Source organism: Pinus tabuliformis, chromosome 1_2 (genome assembly GCF_031772625.1).
Source record: "Pinus tabuliformis cultivar Carrire ecotype Pingquan chromosome 1_2, CPIR1, whole genome shotgun sequence".
NCBI classification, from domain to species: domain Eukaryota; kingdom Viridiplantae; phylum Streptophyta; class Pinopsida; order Pinales; family Pinaceae; genus Pinus; species Pinus tabuliformis.
The window spans coordinates 1,198,160,707-1,198,185,342 of record NC_142298.1 but is presented as its reverse complement, the minus strand read 5'-3'; the positions used below and the strand labels follow the sequence as shown (position 1 = coordinate 1,198,185,342).

Genomic DNA, 24,636 nt, shown 5'->3' with positions numbered 1-24,636 from the left:
AACTAACATTCACGAATGTGATTTTATTGTTATAATATTTCCTTATAGTTTAGGCCTATTACTCAATAACTTAAATTTTTAGAAATCCCTAGAACATGGTTTGGAATACATGATATAAGATGTTGAACTGAATGTTCATAATGAAAGACATAAAAATAGGTGGTTTTATGATAATAAAAAAACTAACATTCACGAATGTGATTTTATTGTTATAATATTTCCTTATAGTTTAGGCCTATTACTCAATAACTTAAATTTTTTGAAATCCCTAGAACATGGTTTTCACGTAAGAGCGTGTGAAATGTTACAAGTAAAAAAAAATTGAAATCCCTAGAACATGGTTTTCACGTAAGAGTGTGTGAAATGTTACGAGTAAAAAAATATTGTAGGTATATTCAAATAAGTATATGGGAATAGTTTACTTTCATTAATTAAAAATTAATAAATTTATTATCTTTTTCTTTATTATTTTTATTTAAATAAATTTTTAACTATAAATTATTATATATATATAATTTATTTGATAAATAATTTAATATAAAATTATTTTTCAAATATTTTAATGTATATAAAAAAATTAAAATATAATTTTTTATATTTTAATTAATTATCAATAATTATAATTATAGATAAATAATAAAGAGTTAAATTTTACAAAATATTAATAAAATATTTTAGTAATTTAAAAGTTTTTTACTTTTCAGTTTAATTAAAAAAATAATATAATTAATTAAAAAAAACTCTAAAAAATAAGAATTAGTATATTTAATATAAAGTAGTTGTTAGAGGTTTTCATTATATTAAATAAACTAATTATAATAACAAAATTTTAATAGATTTATAAAGGATAGGGTTAAGAATTGCTATAAAGATATTATATATTTATAAAGTAGTTAAGAGTGTATTTAATAATTTTAAATATATGAAATAAATTTATAATATTGTAAAAAATGAATAAAGATAAAGAATTAAGAAATTGTTATAAAATACGATTTATGTAAAAAGAAAAAGAAAATGTTAAGAGTATATTTATAATAATTATGTTAACCAAAATAAATCATAATATAAGAAAATTTTAAATAGTAATAAAGAGATAGGGAACTATAAATAGTAAAATGCGGCATAAGAACCATAAATATCGAAATATTAGTTCCTTGCTAATATTAGTCATATGTTAGGACATTTATCTACAATATATTAAATGTGAAATGAATCATAATTTTTTCTCACCTAATATTAATAAAGTATGATATTGACTCATAATATTTTAAGAAGCTTATTTATAAATTAAAAATAGTATTAATAAAATATAATATTTACGAATAATATTTTAAATAATTTTATTTATAAAATAAATATAATAAAATGATGAATAATCTCCACTATTAAAAAATTTCTAACAATTTCCTTTAAATGTAGATATCTAACTATTGCTTTTATAATTAATAATATTAATTTAAAAAATGTAATTTTCTTAACTTTATTTAACAACTAAATTTATATACTCGTCATAATTTATAATAAAAGAATTAAAACAAATAAACAAATGTTGCGCCACGTAGAACCATCGTTTGGAACGAAAGTCATTAGCTAGCTATTTGATGAGAAAGCTTCATGTGCTACACTCGAATTTCTATTCTAAAACACACCATGCGATTTTATATTCTAAAACACTAGTGCTCTGATGTCACGTTTGCTAACATTGTCCATGTCTCAAATACCACTATGAATATTCAAATAATTAAAAAAAAATCTAATCAACAACCTTTTATAACAAATTATTTAAGCAGATATATAGAAATGAATCTCTATTTTCGCTCATAAATTCACTTCTCAATTATCACCCTTATTATTTCTACTTTTCTTCTCGTTGCCTATTTTGCTACCCTCTCCCGCTTTATATTCATGTATAACAACCCTTCAGATATATCTTACAGCATATTGAATTTTAATGGAGTGGCAGAAGCCAGCATATTGAATTTTAATGGAGTGGCAGAAGCGATCATATATACCGCAGAATTTTCCCAGTGAGTATGAGAATTTCCTTTGTACCCCACATAAGCAATGGCAGCCACTGCAGAGACCCCGCAGATACCAACACCACCATCACCTGCACACAATTATGAAATTCAATTCGAGATTTGAACAACATTTATAAAGCAACTTTCACACCTTCATAGCAAAGAAGAAGAAAAAAGCATTACCAAATCGGTGACAAAGAGAAGAAAGGCTGACAATGTAGAGGAGGAAAATTTTCTTGTTACGGAGAAGATGAATGAAAATAGTGTGTACCCACAGGGAATTGCATTCGCCACTACAAAGAACCTGCAAAACAACATATCATAGGGAAGATCTCAACTTGTGACCCCGCCTTCCCTTGTGTTGGGTTCTATAATAAAAAGATGTTCTAATAAAGGTACGAAACACAATATATAAGTCAATGTAAGAGCCTATTGTTGTAAATCCCGAGAATGTGAGTTATGGATGATCCTAACAAATAGAGTTTTTCGCAATTAAAAAAGCCCTTAAACACCATCTACAAATCCCAAAATTAAAATGGAAATGGAACTAATATATTCAACTTAAGGAACTAACTATGGAAGACGAGTGGCTGAACTTCGACTGGACGAAGAAATGGCATGAACATTGTAAAATGGAACTTACAAGTTGTAAAGGTGAACCTCTGCTTGACTCTCTCTGCTCCTCAAACTAGCTGCTCGACACTCTCTGCTCTGAACTTACTCCGGAGAATTAGCTGCTCGACACTCTCTGCTCTGAACATACTCCGGACAAGGTATTTGTAGACCACCATATGCAAACAGCTGGCACTTGCAGGATGCACGACACTGCATGCAGGACTTGCAGGATGCACGACACTGCATGCAGGACACGGTGAAATGCCTGGAGAAATAAATTTTGATATCCCAAAAAAAATTTCAATAAACATCCTATTATTATGTTTTTCTTCTCAAGTAATTTATATTTAATTAGATTTCAGAAAATTTTAGAATCATTTAAATAGCGTTTAGTGACTTTTGTTTTATTTTATTCTAAAAAGTAATGTTAAATATTTCGGTAAAATATGAGTTCTTACTAATAATTTGGTAACAGTAAAAAAAGACAAAAAGTAACAGAAAATAACAAAAAATTAATAGCAGAAAATTAGTGGAAACATACACACCAAAAAAAATAGTTTTAATGAGATATATTTGTTAAAAAAATTTGAAATGTAGGATTTTATGAGTTATAATTGGAAAAATGAGTTTCGGATAACTGAAAAAGTTATTAGAGCTAATTTTATTATAATTTTTTGGGTGAGAAATTGGAAATGTTTAGGATGCCGTGATGTAATTATGATAAGCTTAGGTTAGTTTTTAGCTTTTTACATTGATAACTATGATAAGGTTAGATTATTATTTTTTTTTACTTTTTACATGTTTATAATATTAAAGTTAGATGACTAATTTTTAATTTTTTGATTATTTGTAATATATCTATATATATATATATATATATATATATATATCTTTTAATGTTTTCGGAAAAAATCTTACTGTTTGTCTAATATTTTTAACCTCTCATATTTCGAAAAGGTTGTTTTGGAAAAGCTCGGCAATATAAGGAAACTTTGGATAACAAAAACTTTTCATCTCGGAAAACGGAGTTGTCTATAATGCGACTTTTTGGAGATTCCGGTGACGGTTGAAGAAATTGAGGTTAAATCTTGATTTGTTGCAGTTAAAATGGTTTTTTAACTGCATATTTGGATTCAGCAGCCTGGAAAACCCCTGGGACTTTTTGATTGTGCAAAAACAAGCTATCAAACTTGCGATTCCAATAAATAGCTGGCGGATTTTGACCGGGGAAACCCACGAGAAAAGCTTCCAAAAAGTAGCATTATTAGCTGGCGGATTTTGACCGGGGAAACCCACGAGAAAAGCTTCCAAAAAGTAGCATTATAGACAACTGCTCGGAAAACTTTGGATATCTTATTTTTACGCCAAACATAATGTCTTGAAAGCTGCGAAGCCCGCAATAAGACCCCCAACTTTGTTGTCCAATCAAAAATTACATAATAAATTTTATATTATTTTCTACTAGGAAAACTTTGGTTAAAGTTGTGATACACAACGATATTTTTTGGTCAAACAAGACATTAATACGCGGTCAACACACAATCAATCGGTAAGAGTCCCAGGCGGACTAATAATAGGATTGTTAAAAAACTATAGCAAGGGGAAGAATACCTTACTAATGGACCATTTTTCTAAATAAATTTTGCGTATATATTAATTTCTTCCGTCTAATTAGAATATGAACTTATTAGAGTTGGAATAGTCTCAAATTCCTAGGAAATTGGTGAGTGGGGAGCCACGTGGCATGAATCTAATTTAACTTGTGGAAAAAAAAAGAATTACACATCTTATTGTAAAATGGACCATTTTGCTAAATAAAATATGAACTTATTAGAATTGGAATAAACTCAAATCCCTTGGAAATTGGTGGGTGGGCAGCCACCTAGCACGAATCTAATTTTTTAAATTTATTAAAAGTCAATGCAACCTAAAAAAAACTTTGTAATACATTGATAACCATTAAGGCTAAGCATATTCTAATTTCCCCATCTAATTAGAATTGGAATAATCTCAAATCCCAAGAAAATTGGTGGGTGGGGAGCAACTGTGACATGCATTAAGACTAATCATATGTTGAACATATTCCCTTGAGAATCAATCTAGGTCTTTAATTAAAAAATAACAAAAAAAGTCAGCAAATCTTCATCCACCTTAATTAAAGTTAATATTTTAAATTTATTAATATTTATATACATTATGTTAAATAAATTTGTAAAACATATTAATATAATTTTTCGTTTAATTATTTTATGTTTAGAATTTCTTTTACGAATATTGTAAACAAATTTTGATTAAATAATATTTTTGTTGTTATTTAAAATATATTTTAAGTTGTATAAATGAATTTTAAATTCAAACCTGTAATTTCAATAATATCAAATTTCAAATAAATTTAAAATATATATATTAAAGAAAAATACAAAATACAAAATAATAAATTACACTATATTTTTTATTAGTATATAATATTTTTATAAATAAATTTATTAAAATTAATTTTTTATATAATATTTTATTTCATATTTATATTTATTTATAAATAAACAGAAATTAATAAAAATAAAATTTAAAATAATAAAATATAATAATAAAAAAAAGATGACATAGAAGTCTACGCTTAAATTGGCCAAATCATTCAAAGCAAACCACTAAATATTTTATTTTTTCGTTTTCACTTAAAGCGATTCCATTTGTTTTGTCGTTTTCCAATATATTATAATGTATATTTATAATATATTTTTAGTGCATGAAGGTTTAGTAATGTCGTTTTCCTATTATAATGTATATTTATAATATATTTTTAGTAAATGAAAGTTTGGTAAGATTATTAAGTTATATGGTATAAGTTATAATCTTACCAAATTTATAAAAAAAAATATTTTGAAATTATATTTTCATTATATTTAATTCTTTTCCATAAAAATATTTAAAAATAATATTATTTGAAATTTAAAAATCTAATTAATTTTAAATATACGATATATGAGGACATGAGTTGCTTGGAAACATTTAAATATAATGATGCTGGGATGATGCATATTTCCAATCACGTGGTACAATGATTTGATTACTCATAGAAATTAAATATTATATATAGCTTTAAAAATTAAAAACATGCATAGGAATGAACAATGTGATAACTTGGCTCCGGTGATATTTGCAAACATTATTTACTCATTCATTGTCTCTAATAAAATCACATAACTTTTATCCCCTAACTGCATGTTCATGCATGTGAGTCTAATGCCTCGTACCTCCCACATTAAATGGGAGATTGATTTCCCGAGGGTGGTGGGAACGACAACCCAGATCCCATCCTTTCTAATTAACACCCCCATTGGGGGACAACACGTCTCCTTCAATCGAGGCTCTTCGATCCCCTGTCCATTCCAACATTGACGATGGGGGCCAACTCATATCAATATTTACCTCCCTACCACTAACCTTTGTATTTGCAAGGAAATATGCCACCTTGTTTCTTAATCCGAAGGAGTGGTGTGTATTCCAACAAAACTATCAATCTTGATATGGTCCTGATAACACTTTCCAATCTTCGGCTTTTTGTAAGCTTTTTCAAGGGATGACCCCAGATCAAATTCTGCAGACAACTAATGACAATTTGGGAATATCTAGCAACTTGTAATGATCTATAACCTTCCCTCACTGCAAATGCTTGCAAATATACCACATTGTTTGTGGTATACCTAGAGCTTTTTTCATACACCCTCAGTGCCTTGGAATAAAGTCCATGAAAATCCCTCCTAATCAAGTAAGACCTGAATTCCCTTTTGATGCCCCATCAAAGTTTTATTTTATGAGACGCACTAGTGGTGGGGAAAATATGTTCGACATTGATCATCAAAGGTCCATCGAGTTCTTCTTCTAATGAATAATCATACATCTGACCAACTCTAGTCTCTTAAGGATAAGAAACTCTCTTTCATGTGTCATCCAATCTTCCTCCAACCATGAGGTCACTTGGATCATTTTCTTAATTTTCTGTGTAATATAATTAAAAATAACTTATGTTCTTCTGCCCTTATCTTTAAAAATCCTAGCATTCCTCTCTTTCCATAATGACCATATAACAAATATGAACACCAAGTCCTAGTCATGGATTACTATGGGATTCAAAAACTTTGTGTTCCTCCACTACGTGAGAAGAAACACTACATCGTCTGGAAGCATGGATAATTGATAAAAGAGTGCTAGAACTGAGCTCCAAAACTTCTCTAGAAAAGGTACAAGAATTCAACAAATTCTCCAATGTTTCCTCTTGGGCTTTGCAAACGCGGAAAAAGGAAGGGCCCTAAAATCCTTTTTTCTCTAATACGCTCCCAAGTAAAAATATTTCTATTAACTATTAGCCATAAAAAATACTTAACCTTAGGTCATAGACAACTAGCCCACATTGTTATCCAGATAGGGTCTTTCTCCAATGAATTTTTCTTATCTAACACCTTATATTCCTCTTCAATGTAGAGAACATTCATATGGGCCTATATCCCCATCTCAACTTGTCATTCCCTTGGTCTTTCCTAATCTTCCTCTCCATCAGTTCCTCATTGAGATTTTCCCATGAAAGCTCCATGTTACTTGCCCCCCAATCCTCCTTAGACTTCTAGGATCTCCACACCAACGAGGATTGGCTCTCAATCCAAAATTCTACCACCTTTACCCCTCCTCCTTCTATGGTGAAGTTTTTCAATTCCTCTGGATCCTCTCTTACTACCAACTTTGGCATCTACTGCCATGAATATTTCCAAAATAGGGTTGACTTCACATCCTTGATTTCCGATAAGGCGTGGTATGTGATTAAATTTCTACTTACTTGCGCCCACATCCATAAACACAACCCTACTTTTCTATCCCTAGCCCAAAGACAATTTTCTTATGAATCTTGGAAATTGTACTTCCTGGCCCAAATTTGCTTACACAAATCATCTCCTCCCAATACCCACCTCCACCATAGCTTAGCACCTAAGGTCTCATTTAGAATTCTTGGGTCTCTCAAAATAAAACCACCTACCTATTGTGGAAAACATAACTTCTCCTAAGCCATCAAAGGCCATTTTTTTTGCTTTGTTTTATTCCTGCCATGAGGAGCTCCTCCAACTTGCGTTAATATCTCTAGAGACCCATTTCGGCAAGGGCATCACCATCATCTAATATAAGGGGATCACCTACAGGACTGATTTCACCAGAACCATTCTCCCCGCTAAGTTCAAAGCTAAAAAAACCCAATTGCTAATATTTTGAGCCAATTTATCTAATATCCTTTTCCAGCAAGAGGCTCTTTTCAAGTTCAAAACTATTGACACCCCCAAATATTGTGAAGGGAGAGAAGCAATTCAAAACTCCAAAGTCCTATCCAAATGACGTTGAACTGGATCTTTACAGTTAGAAAAAAAAAAAAAAAAATTTCTCTTTATTTAGTAAACTACTAGAGGCTTCCATGAAGGTTTCCAGCAGAGCATGGATCTCCTTTGCTTCCCTAGGAGTTGGTTGGCCAAAAAGACATACATCGTCCACAAATTGTCGGTGTGTTATAGGAAGGTCTTAACCATAACACCTCAGACCTTTAATCCTATCATCCGCACATGCTTTCTTAAAAAATCTCCCCATACCTTCTACAACTAAGATAAACAAAAAAGACGATACTAGATCCCCTTGGTGGAGATTCCTTAACGAGTTAAAAGTACATGATGGGGATCCGTTAATCAAGACTGAAAAAAATGGGGAGGATACAAGTGATCTAACCCAAGAAATCCACTAATCCACTACCACTAGAAGTCAAATGTATTAAGAATCCCAATTAAGCCTCTCATAGACTTTCCAAAGATCTAACTTGATGAGCATACCTAGTATTTTACTAACTTTAAGCGAATGCAGAATCTTCAAATCATTAATTAATGGAAAAAAATATTATAATTTAGTTGTAAACTAAGAAATAATAGAAATAATTATCTTTTATTTTAATCTATAAATATGATTTAATTTTTTATTCTTATTAAAAATATATATCTTTACTTTTGCTCTATATTTTTGGGTTTTTAATTATGGAATAAAAAATTAAGTAGACAAAAATGATTTTAAATCATACTCCAAATATATATATATATATAAATAATTATTTCATACTCCAAATATATATATAAATAATTATTTCATTTCCTAGTTACAACATGTCTCTTAATACTTAATTCCATGTAACTAAAAAATAAATTAGTGGCCCAACCTTTTCTTTCCAAATACCTATCTAATGGTAAGATAGTATGTGTCAAATAATAGGATTGTTAAAAACTATCGCAATGGGAAGAATACCTTACAAATGGATCATTTTGCTAAATAAATTTTGCTTATATATTAATTTCTCCGTCTAATTAGAATATGAACTTATTAGAATTGGAATAGTCTCAAATTCCTAGGAAATTGGTGAGTGGGGAGCCACGTGGCATGAATCTAATTTAACTTGAGGAAAAAAAGAATTAGACATCTTATTGTAAAATGGATCATTTTGCTAAATAAAATATGAACTTATTAGAGTTGGAATAATCTCAAATCCCTAGGAAATTGGTGGGTGGGGAGCACCAATCTAATTTTTTAAATTTATTAAAAGTCAATGCAACCTAAAAAAAACTCTGTAATACATTGATAAGCATTAAGACTAACCATATTCTAATTTCCCCATCTAATTTAGAATATGGGTGGGGAGCAACCGTAATAAGCCTTAAGACTAACCATATATTAAGCATATTCCCTTGAGAATCAATCTAGGTCATCAATTAAAAACAAAAAACAAAAAAGTCAACAAATCTTCATCCACCTTAATTAAGTTAATATTTTAAATTTATTAATATTTATATATACATTATGTTAAGTAAATTTGTAAAAAATATTAATATAATTTTTCGTTTAATTATTTTATGTTTAGAATTTTTTTTACAAATATTGTGAACAAATTTTGATTAAATAATATTTTTGTTGTTATTTAAAATATATTTTAAATTGTATAAATGAATTTTAAATTTAAACTTGTAATTTCACTAATATCAAATTTCAAATAAAGTTAGAAAAAAATATATTAAAGAAAAATACAAAACATAAAATAATAAATTACACTGTATTTTTTATTAATATATAATATTTTTATAATTAAATTTATTAAAATATATATTTTTAGTATAATATTTTATTTCATATTTATATTTATTTATAAATAAACAAAAATTAATAAAAATAAAATTTAAAATAATAAAAATGATGACATAGAAGCCTACTCTTAAATTGGCCAAATCATTCAAAGCAAACCACTAAATATTTTATTTTTTCGTTTTCTCTTAAAGCGATTCAATTTGTTATGTCGTTTTCCAATATATTATAATGTATATTTATAATATATTTTTAGTGTATGAAGGTTTGGTAATGTCGTTTTCCTATCATAATGTATATTTATAATATATTTTTAGTCTATGAAAGTTTGGTGGGACTATTAAGTTATATGGTATAAGTTATCATCTTACCAAATTTATAAAAAAAATTATTATTTTTAAATAATTTTTGCCGTAAAAACATTTAAAAATAATATTATTTGAAATCTAAAATTCTAATTAATTTTAAATATACGATGACATGAGTTGCCTAAAAACATTTAAATATAATAATGCTGAGATGATGCATATTTCCAATCACGCGGTACAATGATTAATCATGATTTGATTACTCATAGAAATGAGATATTATATATAAATTTAAAAATTAAAAACATGCATAGAAATGAACAATGTGATAACTTGGCTAGGTGATATTTGCAAACATTATTTACTCATTCATTTTGCAAACATTATTTACTCATTCATTGTCCCTAATAAAATCACATAAAAGTACCCTAATAAAATCACATAACTTTTATCCCTTGTCGATTCATTACTTTTACTTTAAGGTCACTCGTGCGCTGAAACTTTCCCTTAAAATCTACTTTTACTCGCAATAGGCATCGTAGGAGACAATTCATTTTTCAAGTAAAACAACATACATTAAGCTTTAAATTACAACTTTAAAATTATAAAGCAATTACTTTGAGGGGTTGTTTATTGAGGTTATAAATTTGTTTGGGAAGTTTTTTTTTGAATTTTGTGATTTTTTTTTTCAAAAAATATGATGAGTAGAAATGGATTCAAGTTCGGGGTTTTTTATGGTGGAAATGAATTCAACACTATCAAAATTTTCTTGGATACCTAAAATCTTGAAGTTTAACAAGTGTAATCTAGTTTTCCCAACATTTATGCTAAATTTTAGCAAAAATCATGCTGAAATTTCCACTAGTTTCGGGTCAATTTGTGGCCTTGAAGTTTAACAAGTGTAACCTAGTTTTCCCAACATTTATGCTAAATTTTAGCAAAAATCATGCTGAAATTTCCACTAGTTTCAGGGCAATTTGTGGCCTCGGTAGACTGTTGTGGCTCCATCACACACCATTTATTTGTTAAAATGATCAAAACTGGTTATATTGATTTTGAGGGGTGTTTTAGTTTTGAAATTGTAACCTAGTTTTCCCAACATTTATGCTAAATTTTAGCAAAAATCATGCTGAAATTTCTACTAGTTTCAGGTCAATTTGTGGCCTCGTGGCTCCATCACACACCATTTATTTGTTAAAATGATCAAAATGGGTTATAGAGTTGCCAAAATTGTTGATTTTGAGGGGTGTTTTAGTTTTGAAATTCTACCTTGATCCCTAGAAAGAAGAAAAAAAAAAATCACTCTCTATCAATGTTATCTGTTAAAATGATCAAAACGGGTATAGAGTTGCAAACATTGTTAATTTTGAGGGGTGTTTTAGATTTGAAATTGCTACCTTGATCCCTAGGAAAAAAAAAAAATCTCTATCAATGTTATTTGTTGTTGCAAACATTGTTAATTTTGAGGGGTGTTTTAGATTTGAAATCGCTACCTTGATCCCTAGATGAAAAGTTTTCACTCTCTATCAATGTTATTTGTTAAAATGTTCAAAACAGGTTATAGAGTTGCAAACATTGTTAATTTTGAGGGGTGTTTTAGATTGCTACCTTGATCCTTAGATAAGTTCACTCTCTATCAATGTTATTTGTTAAAATGATCAATGCAAACATTCTTAATTTTGAAGTGTATTTTAGATTTGAAATTGCTACCTTGATCCCTAGCAATTGAAGATAGACAAAAATATCTTTTAATACTATGGTGGCCTAAACCATCTATTGCATGAAATATTTGACATAGTATTTAGAATCTAAATTAACTAGGGAAATGGAGATATTTCAAGTTTAAATTTAATCTTTTTTAATTTTGCATAAATATTAGTACTAAGTACCATGCAATAAGTTAATGATTGACCTATTGTCTTTCTATCCTATTTATTGTATCCAGAGGCCTTCTCTAGTCCAAAATGGTAGAGATGTTGTAATGTAATGTTTAACATTTTCACTAAGTCAAATTAGATAATTAAAAAAAAATTGAACTAAATAAAAAAATAATGTAATGTAAACATCTTAATTGGGTCAAAATACAAATAAACCACAAAAAAATAACCCTATAAAAATAAAAATGGCCCATGATATTGAGAACCCATGGTATTCATGTGAAATATAGTCTATTTAAAGGGGAAATTAAACCAACCTAGCTCCATCTTAACTCTCAAATCTCTTTTTATTCTAAAAGAGGTTTTCATATCAAGAGATTTGATCCCTCTTGGTAGATCCGTAGTTAAAATGGATATCCGCTGGTTGAATATCACTTTATTCTCATCATTCTCATTTCACTAACAAGATGTAAAGATAGTAAACCAATCATTAATTTCTTACATGATGTTTCATATTTTTAGTTTTTCTTAACTAATTACTAAAGTAAGAATTTCATTTCATAAACAAGATGTAAAGATAGTAAGTCAATCATTAATTTTTTACATAATGTTTAATATTTTTAATTCTTCTTAACTAACTATTAAAATAAAAATCTCAAATCTAAATTACTTTTCAAAATCAATCATTTTTATAATTTTAGAAACATTTTTTTTACTATATTTAACAAACAAATCACTCTTGAAAGACAATTTGTCCATCCAATTCCAGCAATAAAAGTGACTTATGATTGCCCAAATTTTACCGTCATCTTCTACTTATTTTGATTCTACGCAATTATACAAGGCCGCATAGCTAGCGTTCTTTCTGCTTAGTTTAAGCGTTCTTTCTGCTTAGTTTAATAAAATAATTTAATTTCATGATGTGTTGTATGTACTCCACACAATAACAAAATTGTAAAATAAGTTATTTGAATATTTGTGTCAATTTTTTTTATATGATGCTCATATTTCATATTATAGTACACATGTCATGTCATTAGAGTATAGATTGAGATAAGGAGAGTTGTACAAATTGTACACATGTTATTTTTACATTTTTGTTCAAATTTATATTTTTTAAATTATTTTTTTGTAAATTAAAAAATAAAACCTATAAAAATTGCCAATTCAATACTTTGCACCAATGAGAAAATGGAATTTTTGAATTTAATTACAAACCATTTTTGTTTATGGTACATAGTAATTAATATATAATGTTATTTTTCAAACTATTTATATTTGCATAGTCTAATTAGGCGGAGTTGCCCGAAAAGCTATGGAAATTCTAGTCATATTTAGATATGGAAATTTTGGTCATATTTAAAGAAAATCCGGCAAGGATTTTTGTAAATCCAATTTATAGTTGTTAAACTTCAAAATTTTAGGTGTCCTAGACTTTTTTGATGGTGTTCAAATCTATTTCCAGCATCAAAAACATGATTCAAACATTGCCTCTACAATTTTTGAATTTTTTTGCCGGGATTATGGCCACTTTTAGCGGTCCGAACAATTCCTCGGCGTCATTAGAGGACTCCATTTATATTTATTGTACACAATAATTAGTGATATAGTACATAGTAATTAATAATAAAGTACACAAAAGCTAATTCTTACATCATTACACAATCAGAGGGGAGACATTTTAACCAATCATATTTGAGATAAATAGAAGTAATTTTTTTTAAATAATAAATTTAATTTCATAATGTTAAACTTTGGATAGATTTTAATTTTTTTTAGTCGAAGAAAAACTAATAGCAAGGCAATGAAAAATAAGACATGGAAATTTATAGCTTTACCGATTATAATAATAATAATTTATTTTAAGTAGCTAAATTTATTTACACACAATACATAAATTTCAAAAATTTATAAAGAACTAGCTAAATAACCTAAGAACTAGCTAAATAACCTTTAGTGCCGTAATACTTTGAAAATAAGAAGTTTGTTTAACGGTGCATATTGAATCAAATAACAAAAGACAAAACTATATTGAAGGAATATATCATATTATTGTTAGCTTTGTGTTTTGTGCCATTGGCTGTCTTTGTGTGACATGAGTGCCCAGTGGCGTTTAAATTAATTTTAAGGAAATGCAGTGATAAACGTGGATATGTGGGTCTATTGCTTCTTGTCGGTTTACTGTGTTTGGGTGCCCTGTCAGTTTCAGAGGGAAACAATAGTAGCATAACTTAATACGAGACAACAGAACATAGATAAAACAAATAACTAGAGAATACAAATAATTGGAGAACTGAAATCACATTTGTATTACACAACAGGCCTTGGCCTTGGCTTGCCTTGCTCGGGCTAAGAAAAAAAAAATTATAGAGGGAGAAGGAGGGTCTAGAATCCTGCATGTGATTTAGATGAAGATCTATAAATTAATGGTGGTGTGGTAGGTTCGGCGCGGGTGTGGCAGCGACCGCTGAAGACAGCTGAGTGTCAAGGAGTCGGCGTCGGCATTAGCACAGTGTGTGTCGGTTTGGCTTCACATTTAATATTCTCCCACTGGAAGCCAAATAAGAGTCATGAATCAAGTCACACCGAGTCCTACCATGCCTCTACCTAATTCATGTTTATTTCTTGGTAGAATCTTAGTGAGCATATCAACAGGGTTCCTCTCTATATGGATCTTTTCCAAGGATAATTGTCCTTCCTCCAACACATGTTGGATCCAATGGTAACTTAAGTCAATGTGCTTGGTTTTTGAGTGAAATGTTGGGTTTTTCTCCAAGTGAGCGACATTCTGACTATCACAATATAGCACATACTTGTGCTTCTTTATTTCTATATCTCCTAGGAATTGCTACAGCCAAAACATCTCTTTACAAGCCTCTATTGCAATTATGTACTCTGCCTCTGTTGTAAAGAGAGCTACTATTATTTGTATCCTTGACACCCAAGATATTGTTGTACCTGCAAATGCATACAAATAACATGTAGTGGAATTTCTCGTGTCCATATCTCCGTCCATATCGACATCTATAAATCCTTCAAGCACAATCTCATTATGACCAAAACATAAGCAATAATGACTAGTACCCTTGAGATACATCATAATCCATTTTATTGCTTACCAATGTTGTTTTCTTGGATTGGCAAGGGACATTCTAACTACTCCCACTAAATATGTAATGTTTGGTCGTGTACATACCATGCAATACATCACACTGCCAATTGTTGAAGCATAAAGAATTTTTCTCATCTCTTCCTTCTCCTGGTTGTCACTAGGACATTCTCAGTACTTCGCTTGAAGTGAGCTGCAAGGGGTGTATCAACTGGCTTGGTATCCTTCATATTGTGGGGAAAACTCCACAGTTAAGCGCGCTTGAGCCAGAGGAGTTCTAGGATGGGTGACCTCCTGGGAAGTCCTGGTTACCGGGTGCAAGCGCCGGAAGTGATGATTGATGCTATGTGATTCATTTCACTAGTTTCAATCCCACTTCTTCACCCCTGTGAGCATCACCCCATGCAATGAGTGTTAAGTGAACTATTCAAAAATCATGAGAAATTAGTCAGTTACGACTACCTCTCATGGAAATGGTCATACGTGAATGACTTACTTAACACAGTTGAATCCCAAAATGATATCTAATATAATGCACTGCGTAAACCCCCATACTCATATTAAACCTGTCAAGCACCTTCTTGATATATTTTTCTTGTGACAACCACAACCTTTTGCTTTTCTTGTTATGCATGACCTCATGCCCGATATCCGTTGTGTTAGACACAATTCCTTCATTACAAACTTGCTGCCCAAATCCTTATTCAACCTATTGATCATATTATTATCATTCCTGACAATCAACATGTCATCCATATATAAAAATAATATGATATAATTTCCTTGATCATACCTCTTGATATAGACACAATGGTCAACTTCCAACTTGTGAAAACCATGTTTCAACATGAATGAATCAAATTTCTTGTACCACTGTCGAGGTGCCTGTTTCAAACCATAGAGACTCTTCTTTAACCTACAAACAAGGTCTTCTTTGCCTTTTTCTATGAAGCCTTCTGGTTGCTCCATATAAATTTCTTCCTCTAATTCACCATGAAGAAAAGAAGTTTTTACATCTAAATTTTCACATTCTAAGTCTAAAGAAGCAAAAATACCAAGAATGACTCTAATGGATGACATTTTGACAACATGTGAGAACATTTTAGTGAAGTCAATACCTTTTTCTTGGGAAAATCCTTTCATCACCAGCCTTGATTTATACCTCTCCTTCTTTTCGTCACCTTCACGATTAATCCTGTAAACCCGTTTGTTTTGCAGAAACTTTCGACCTTTTGGGAGGTTTACCAACTCCCAAGTTTTATTTTCCAGCAAAGATTTCATTTCTTCTTCCATTTCTTTCTTCCATTCTTTATTGTGCTCAACTTTACAAGCTTCTAGAAAATAATTAGGCTCACCTTCATTAGTTAATAAGTTGTAGTTTGAAGGAGGATACCTCTGAAAAGGTATATGAGGCCTAGAAGATCTGCAAACCAACTGTGGTGGTGCATTACCAGGTTGAATCTCCTATAAAGGTTCCTGAAAGATTCCTTCTTCTTTGTGTTCTTCATTTTCCACTTGTTGTTCTTCCTGCTCCTGAATTTGCTACCCATTTTCGTGCATTCGTGGGATGTCTTCATGCTTCTCTTCAAACTTGTCAATAACTTTCCTGACCTCCAACTCACCAACTATCCTCTTAAATATTCCTGAATCATTAAATATAACATCCCTGCTTCTAATAATTTTGTGTTTGACTCGATCCCATAGATGATAACCAAATTCTTCATCCACATATCCCAAAAAAATGCATTTCATGGATTTATCATCTAGCTTAGTTCTATTTTCTTTGGGAATATGTACAAATGTTTCACATCCAAAGATTTTCAAATGAGAATATTTCAACTTCTTACTAGTCCAAACTTATTCAAGGATACCTCCATCCAAGGCTATAGTTGGAGATCCATTGATAAGGTAGCAAGTTGGCTTTACAACTTTTGCCCAGAAATTCTTCTCCAATCCAGAATTAGACAACATACTTCTCACCTTTTCCATAATGGCGTGATTCATCCTTTCTGCAACACCATTTGGTTGAGAAGTACCAGGCACAAACTTCTTATGCTTTATTTCAAACCTATTACAATATTCATTGAATGAATTTGAGCAATATTCTCTACCATTATCTGTTCTCAAGCACCTGAGTAATTTGTTAGTCTCTCTCTAAACAACAACCTGGAATTTTTGAAATATTCCAAACACGTCACTTTTACTTTTCATAGGGTAGGCCCAAACCTTCCTGGATGCATCATCTATAAATGTTACAAAATATGATGCTCCTCCTAATGACTTGATGTTGACAGGACCAAACACATCTGAGTGTACCAATTCTAACAAATTTTTATTTCTATCATGGCCACCTATAAGGAATGAAATCCTTCTTTTTCTACCATATATACAATGCTCACAAAGATCAATATTGTAGGATTTCAAACCTGGCAATAAATTTTTACCAACAAGGATTTTTAAGCCCTTCTCACTCATGTGACCCAAGCAATTATGCCACAGATCTACTGAATTTCCTTCTTTTATGACAATAACCAAATCTAAGTTCCCTATCATTGCCTTCAATGTAGATAATGTTCCTGTCTTGGGTCCTTTGGCAACGAACAATGCTCCTTTGCTAATTTTCCAACCTCCTTTTCCAAAGCTTGTGGAATAGCCTTCATCATCCAATCATCCCATAGATATCAAACTCATGCACATTTCTAGTACACGCCTGACCCGTTTCAACAATATATCTCGGCCACCCTTCATCTTGATCTGGACATCTCCGACTCCAAAATTACTGCAAAAGTGATTATCCCCAAATGCACTCTACCATAATCACCAAGATTATATGCAACAAAACTATCTTTGCACAGGGTTACATGGTGAAATGCCCCAGAGTTAAGGATCCAGTGAAAGCTACTGCTAGATGTATATAAACATGCATCCTCTACTAAAACAGTGAACAACATATCACCATCTGTGACTACAACAGTAGTCTCACCTTCGTTTGTGCTAGATGACTTGTGATTTGTACAGGCCAATCTCTGATCCTTTTGTCCTTTCTTCCAGAATCTACATTCTTTCTTCATGTGCCTGGGTTGCCACAATGATAACAGATGATCCCACCCCTCCTTGATTTTGATCAGCCTATCAATCTTGATCGCCCTTGTCGGTCTTAATTAATTCTCCTACCGTGATCAGCTAGAGCTAGAGCTTCTCCTCCTTGTTTTTTCGCTATTGACTTGTGTTGCATCTCCTCGTTCATTAAATTGTTGCTGACATCATCAAACTTCAGGGTCCCTGCAGTTGTTGAAGTGGTCATAGCTACAATAAAATTTTCCAAGCTCTTTGGCATAGAACACATTAACAAAATAGCTCTAATTTCATCATCTAGAATGATTTTAACAGAGGCAAGCTGACTAGTAATATTATTGAATTCATTCAAGTGCTCAGCAACTAAAGCACCCTACTTCATGTTGAGATTATAAATCTTCTTCATCAATATCACTTTTTTGATGTCATGTTCTTCTCATATAGATCATGGAGTTTCTTCCATAATCTTTCTGTCGTCTTTTCTCTGGACACATTGAAATACACATTCTTTGCTAGATAGTGGCAGATTGCTGCAATCACCTTTCTATCAAGCTTATTCCACTCTTCATCTGTCATTGATGAGGGTTTCTTTGTTGTTCCCTCAATCGAAAAATATTGATATTTTAAAATCAGTATATCCTCCATCTGTGATTTCCATAGAGAAAAATTAGTGTCGCTCAACTTCTCCATATATGTAGCTGGTGTTTCCATTTTCAATAATATTGATGCCCCAAAAATCAAATTCCTCTTATAAAATAAGACTTTAATTATTGCACCAAGACCAAAAAAAAAAAAAAAAAAATCTCCTTTAATAAAAAAACAAACAATCAACCTCCTTCTTTTAATAAACTATACTTTTACGTTTAAAAAAAAAACATCAAATCCAACCTTGAAAATGTGTGGGCCTACCGTAATAATAACTTTAAAAAAAAATCCACACACGTTCACTTCGCACATACATGCTCTTTTGAAAAACTTACGAAATAGCACTCCACCCATACATGCTCATTTGAAAAACTTACAACATATCGAACTCCACCTTTCGGCAATCGCTTTTGGCATGTTTCACCATATGTCTACGTACTTGTTTTTTTCTTGCAACAACTACCTTTTAGTTTTCACATTCCTTGATGTGGATATCAGTTTTTTGGATGGCCGCTGATGCAGGAGCATCCTACTCAAATGTCGTTGCTTATTTGGTTGATTTAAGGGGTGATGTTTTTCTTAATTATTTTATAAACTATGTACATTTTAAGAGAAAAATTTGAGTGTGTGGTTTATTGTAAATATTCTCTTATAATTGAGAATATGAGAGGAGTTGGGTTGTATAGATATGTTTAGGATTATGAGCTCCTTGAATGGAAATTAGTTGAGTCAAAAGAGGGATAAGATATTTTATGGATTTAGCTGAGTGACCTATGGAGGAAATCATGGATTTAGAATAATCCATAACTATGTAATTAATTTTATAAATGTAAGCCTGCGCATGAGGATAGGTAGAATGAGAGGATAGAGGAAAAGATAGAGATGGGTGTGAGGAAATGTGTGAGGGCCATTTCAAATGTAGAAATCGGGCCAAGCATTTTATGTATATAGTTTGATTGATGGAAGAAAGTTTTCATTATGTTATTTCATTGATTAAATTCCTGTTGAAGTCTTGGATAAGAGATTAGCTCCTTTAATGTTCTGTGTTGAAGCAATTCTATCATTGTAAAAGACCATTGTAATAAGTCGAATCTTTAGATCTGAAAATATGCATTGAAGAAGCTTGTGATGCCGAGCTGAAGTTATCAATGCAGAAGGTATTTGCAGAGGTCATGAAATTTGACCATCTATAACGATATCTCTTAGTAATACGAGCAACGTAAAGTGTTTTACGAATTTGGAGTGCGTATGTGTAACTTATTTACAACATTGAACGAGGCATCTTATCTGTGCACAGAGATCGAGTCACATACATGAAGGAGAACTTTGTTTTGTTCAGAGTAAGAAAGTGAAATCAAGTTAGAAGTTCAACAATCAAATAAAGTGTTATATATGCATGACATGTCAATTCTCTAATTAGGTAAGGTTGGTAGATGAATCTGTGTCTGTGTGAAGTTTAGTGTGAATCATTAGCCGAGAGCTCCGTATAGGAATCCAGTGGAACGAGAGAGAGTAATCGTGATCATCATGATGATCTAATCGAAGTTAAAGTAGTTATGTGTATATTAAGTCATTAAATCCATTTGTTATAGTGATCTTTGGATCGGGAGGATCAAAGATTTGGATCTAATTGAGCTAGGAGAACACTACTTCACATAATACGTAATTGGGGAAATTTGAACTAGAATGGAATCTGTGCATTTCCTTTTCAGAGAAAACTCAGTGGAACTACGAAGGAAGATCTGCATTAACACCTGAATTCGACCATTCCAGGAATGAAATTAAGATGCTAATTCTCTGTTCAAAACCAAGAGGAAGTTTGTTTAGCAACCACAACGAGGGTAGGAGAGTACGGGATGCCCTGATTGTGGTTGAAAGCCCGCAATAAATCATAGCCGTCAATCTCACTAGTCAACGCTTATGTCACTGTCAACTACAGGATTAGGCCTATAATTAACCCACGTGCTAGTTGAAGACCCGTAGGCCTGTAGATTTGATGACCGCGTGTTATCCAACATATATGGGCCATAAAGTGATCTAGCGTTAATTGAAATTGTTGTTCAATTTTGATTGTTGTTCAATTGTGATTGATGTTCAATTGCGATTGTTGTTCAATTGTGATTGTTGTTCAATTACCGCTTGGTGTTCAATTGCGATTTGAGGTCTGGTCTTGTGTGCATTCAGGTGGGACCAACATTCGTTGGTAGATTATATGTTAAAGCGTTGTTTGGTGATTGATCGGATTTGTGTTAAAACCCACCAATGTAAACGCTTGTGATTTATAGGTGGGCCATAACCCACAAGTTCACGGTAAGGTGATTATGTAAAGCAGGGAAATTGCCTTTAGGCAGTTTTTCCTGCGTCAAAGTGGTATCAGAGCAAGGATGTTCTTGCTTATGGAGATTTATGATTACAAAGGTATGAAAGTTCGCAGCAGTTGAATGAATGGAAAAGTTTGGCACAAGACTACAACAGTAAGACTATAGGAAGAACTTTTGGAAGTTCTTAGAGATTGTAGCAGAACCTCATTCCAGCTAAGGCTTGGAATAGACAGGGACAGAGGAGTCCTTAAGAGAAGTGAGTGTAGCAACCAAAGAGAAAGCAAGATTGCTCAGTGAAAGTTCTAAGGGAAAGATGACTTGGAAACCAGGCCGAGGAGAAGCTTGGTGAGAAGATCAACTCAGAAGGAAGTTGATAGGTTTCAGGTGTAGAAGCTCACACAAAAGAGAATATGGCTATGTAAAGTCATATGGAAGGTTCAAAAGAAGCCTACAAGATGAAGGAAAAGGGTGCTAAAACAATCTGCAGGAAACAGATGAGTCAAGCGAAGCTTGACAAGGAGATGGATGAGATAAGAGAAGAACTTGATGTGTTAACAATGCTGCTATAGGAAAACCAAAGACTAGGTTGGGTATTAAAGAAGAATCCAGTGAAGTAGCATAAGTTACAGAAAAGGCTACAGTAGAGGCAAGTAAAGTGGTTGGTGGAAACATTCAGAGAAGCAAGGTCAGAAATAGAAGTTTCCATTTGTGGACCAGAACAGGGTGACATTTTGGGTGAAGAGGATAATGGGAGATCAGCTGAAAATCTCATGGACTATTGGAATAGTTCAGAACAATTCGAAGATATGTTGAAAAGGGAAGCAGATGAGGCTATGAAGCCTTGTGTTTTTAAATCTCATAGTTTTTGTGTGTTTGCAGGATGTGCAGAAGATGATGGACAGTTTAGTGAAACTATCATGAAGATGAATAAATCTCTTGAGGTGAAGTATGATGGAGGATGCCTTTTAGAGGAGGAAGTGTTGATTTATTGCAGCAAAAAGAATTCATAGATGAATTTCTGTTTGGTGTAAGACAGCCAGTTGAAGTTGTTATGGACTAGAAGCATAATGAAAATGTCGTATTGGTATTCCAAGGAGGTAAACAAATGAATTTATTTAATGAAATAATTTTGCAATGTGATGGTACAGAAAACAAGATAACTCAGGAGGGTTACCAGAAAAAGAATGAAGCTGAGAATGAAGATTGTGATGAAATGCTGGAAAAATTTCACATGGAAAGAAAGTTCTTGGAAATATTTCTCAAGGAACCTAAAGGAGAAAAGAAGCTTTCAAAAGCTGATAAAGAAGAGATTGCGGTTACCAAGCATGGTAAAGGTGGAATCTCTCTAATGTTTATAGAGTTAAGTGAATGTTTTGACTCTTCGATTAATAATGTAGTTGTAGGTACGGAAGACAACATTAATAAATATGATGCTGAAATCAGAGAAATTGAACAGAGATTATTTGAAGATGAGATGAAAGATCAGGAGCAGCAAGAAAGTTATGTCCTTAGAGACATGAAGGAAACATAAGTATTAATCCAACAGGATAAATATGGAAGAAACCAACAATTTAAAAGAGATGATCAGCAAGATGAGAGTAAATTTGAGGAAGATATTAGATTGCAGGACTATAGCAACTGGCAGCAAAATGAAGAGCGTGAGATTAGTATGGCAATAATGAGAGCAGAAGTAGATATATTAACGGAATGGATACAAAGAAATACAAATGAAGACCGAAGATACAGATGGATAACGAAGAAATGGGTCAAGTGGAAGCCATTGCAATAGAAGTAGAATGGAAAGCTGATAAACGAGTTCAGATAACTTGAAAAAAATCATATTAATTTGTTAAAAAAAGAGAGACTCAAAGGAATGGAGACACAAAAAAGAGGAACTGCTAAAATCCAGAAGGTATATGATGGGAGATTGGTGCTTGAAGCATCAAAAGAGGGCGAAAGTGTTATAGACAATTTTGTGCCTTACGACAACAAGCATGAATTGTCAATAATCCAAGGGATCCAAAGTTCCCTAAACATGATGTTCCTACCCCTAGAGGAACAAGGTCAGCAAACCAACAGCTCTCAGATCAGTTCTCCACCTGAAAACAATCAAAAACAAGCAATCTTGAAATCAAAGCAGGTGCTCCACTAGGTTTCTGCGCTGAAACTCAGTTGCTCCATGGTGTACCTGCGTTGCAAAGCAAGTGGAACAAAGGCCACCTGCGCTGAGCGAGATGGGACAAGTGGCACAATGAGTCATTGCTTTGGAATCTTCCAAAAATGACACTTGGTTCAGGTATTTCGCCTTGTGATGAGTCAGAGGCTCTGTTTCTCCAAGTGGAAGCAAAGCTCTCCAAGTGGACTCAAGAACTGAAGATCAACTAAAGATTAACTGAAGAGAGAGAGGACACAAGGCAGCTACACATCAGTTGCAAGCTGACTCATCCTTTCTCAATTCATCTATATATTGAGCTCTCTCCTATGAGCTCAGGAGGCTGGAATTTTGTGCAAAGTAATGATATGCTGTTGGTTTCACTATTGAGCTATTAGGTGATTGTTTGAGAGAGGTGAAGAGGAGCAATTCTTTCTGCTGGGAGGTGTTGCTGGGTTGGAGCCTTCAATGGTTGTAATACTCTCAGAACCTTTACTTCTTCATTAATAAAATCTATTGAGGTTCTTCTATGTGCTCTTGTTTCAATAATATATTGTGATGATTGCATGTTTGGTTTACACTAATCCATGAACCAGTTATGATTGCATGCCTCTTGTAGTTTCCTTCTTTGTTATTTTGCAGGATCTCATTGTAGCTGGGAAAGCAAAAGAACAAGGAGCTAGGAGCAAGCGGCCAAAGAGAAGAGTTTGGATTCGACATTAAGCGCAAGGCAACAGTTAGTGCATTTCTCCATTCTCTTTTGCTTTCATAAAGAAGTAAACCTTAAGTAGTTTGTTTTACAGTTGTTGGTAAGGAACTATCACCCTTAGAGTGGGATAGGGTCATCTGAGTCGGATGCTTTTCCCTACAACAAACTGGCAACTCCGCTGGGGATCGTATCTGTTTGATTGTTTGTAGTATTTTGCTATTCATTTCCTGAACAAAAGAGTATCAAATCGAAAAGCTTTTGACTATATCAAAAGCGAAGTAGAGGGCAGCTACTCTAGCTCGTTTCTGAGCATGTTCATGATTTGAAGAGCTGATCTACAAGGATCCTTGTAAGCTCTTAGTGATAGCTTTGCACCTTCCTAATCATCCCTTTGAGTGTGCTTGACTGATTGTTTCTGATTTGAGCAAAAACCGTGCATTTTTGAGAAAATTATGACCCGGAAACTGTGAAAACGCAATTCTCGTTTTCCAAAGCAGGTAGTACACAGGCTACCTGCTTTGCAATGCAGGTCCCGAAGGGTCTACCTGCGCTGAGAGCCAGTTTGGCTGTGCAGCACCTGCATTGGCCCAAATTTGCCTAGTGCATTTGGGGTTTCCTCCCTTTCTCTTGCCTGTTTTCACTTAGATTTTGC

The 24,636-nt window shown here is 32.3% G+C and overlaps 1 pseudogene; it reads right to left on the bottom strand.

Annotated features, from left to right (window-relative positions):
• Positions 1-1,931: 1,931 nt before the first annotated feature.
• LOC149210543 (chromatin remodeling protein DDM1-like) overlaps positions 1,932-24,636 on the bottom strand; it is a 55,323-nt pseudogene continuing 32,618 nt past the window's right edge.